This window comes from Olea europaea, chromosome 10 (assembly GCF_002742605.1).
Source record: "Olea europaea var. sylvestris chromosome 10, O_europaea_v1, whole genome shotgun sequence".
NCBI classification, from domain to species: domain Eukaryota; kingdom Viridiplantae; phylum Streptophyta; class Magnoliopsida; order Lamiales; family Oleaceae; genus Olea; species Olea europaea.
This window is the reverse complement of record NC_036246.1, coordinates 43,041,744-43,043,239: the sequence shown is the minus strand read 5'-3', so window position 1 is coordinate 43,043,239 and position 1,496 is coordinate 43,041,744.

The following is a 1,496-nucleotide window of genomic DNA, read 5'->3' as shown; positions in this document are numbered from 1 at the left end:
ATCTCTAATGAAACTGAGGACTGTTAGAAAAGATGTCTATGATTCTTGACTGAGAAACTCAATGTCGAGACACTAATATATTCTATTTGTGATCATCCACCAAATCACTGTTGGAACTGATGACTATGATTTATGATTATTGGCGAGGGTGGGTCGATGATAATTGATTATTATTATTGGCAATTTTGGGGCGGCTCATAAATATATATTGATTTATGTCACCATAAATGGCAATGTACCATTGGCAATAGTTGACAAGCTTTGTATCGATGATAATTTTACTTTTAATTATTTATTTTTGAAAAGATCCTAAAAAAATTGATTAAGGTTTCCAATTACATTACAGCCTCTCTTCATAGATAGAAATAGAATGGTGAAATTGAATAACAACATAATCCATATTAAAGCAAATTGTAACCAGGTAACCAGTTTCAAAGGGAAATTTAGCCTTGGTAATCATTCTTTCAAGGGAAATGATACTTGTGGCTTGGTCCTCACAAACCCCCCCACCAGTAGGGGGCGCCATTGGATGGCCAGGGCCAATGGCCGTCAAGCATCACTCTTCTTTCAAAACTATCTGTTTCTCATATTCAATTTTAGCTACACATTATAGCAATAAAATATTTTTCAAGTGAATCTAAAATTTTTCCTACATAAACCATATATTCTGCCAAAAAATTACTATTCGAAAACTCATTCTTCCTAAAAAAACCCTATTTGACAAAATATTTTTGGAAAAAATGAATTTTAATTTTGGAAGAATGTGTAATTAAAAGTAGGAAAAGTTTTGAGTTTATTTTTTATTATATATCTCGTGAGATTTATAAATATTACTTATTTATTTACTTATAAATAAAATCCTTTATAAATTTTTTTCAAAAATTCTTTAAATTTTTCGTTCTACCCATGAAGTCTTATGTGGGCCCTCTTCATACAATAGTTGACCATTTGATGACCGTCCATGGTGGACTAAATATATGTTATTATTAGGGCGTAGACATACATTAAGTGCTACTTAAGATATGTGATTTTGTGTGGCCATTATTAGGCCGTAGATACACATAAAGTGTGACTTTCCGCACTCGAACTTGTTTTTTTCCTCATTTGGCCACTTCAAATGGACGTTTTCCATTTTTGAAGGGTCAAGTTTTTTAGATATTTCCCCTTCAATAACTTAAGATATTCTTGGTTAGCTTTATCGCATTTAAATGAATATTGTATACGTATCAAGACTTTTAATAAAATAAAGAAAAAGAGTACAAGTCCCTCAGGGCACATTCCAACTGGCAAAGATGAGGACGCTTCAAAGCTGACAGATCAGAGGTCGTGAGTTCAATTTCTGAAAAGCTCTTGGAAGGCAGGAGCTCTACTGGAAGGCAATGTGCAATGATGGGAAACTACTTGCTTAACACTTTGACAGATCAGTTGGGGGGCTCTTGAGCACTGGTCAGTTTGGGGCACAACCTGCGGTTTAACCTGTCTGCAACTTGAGGGGT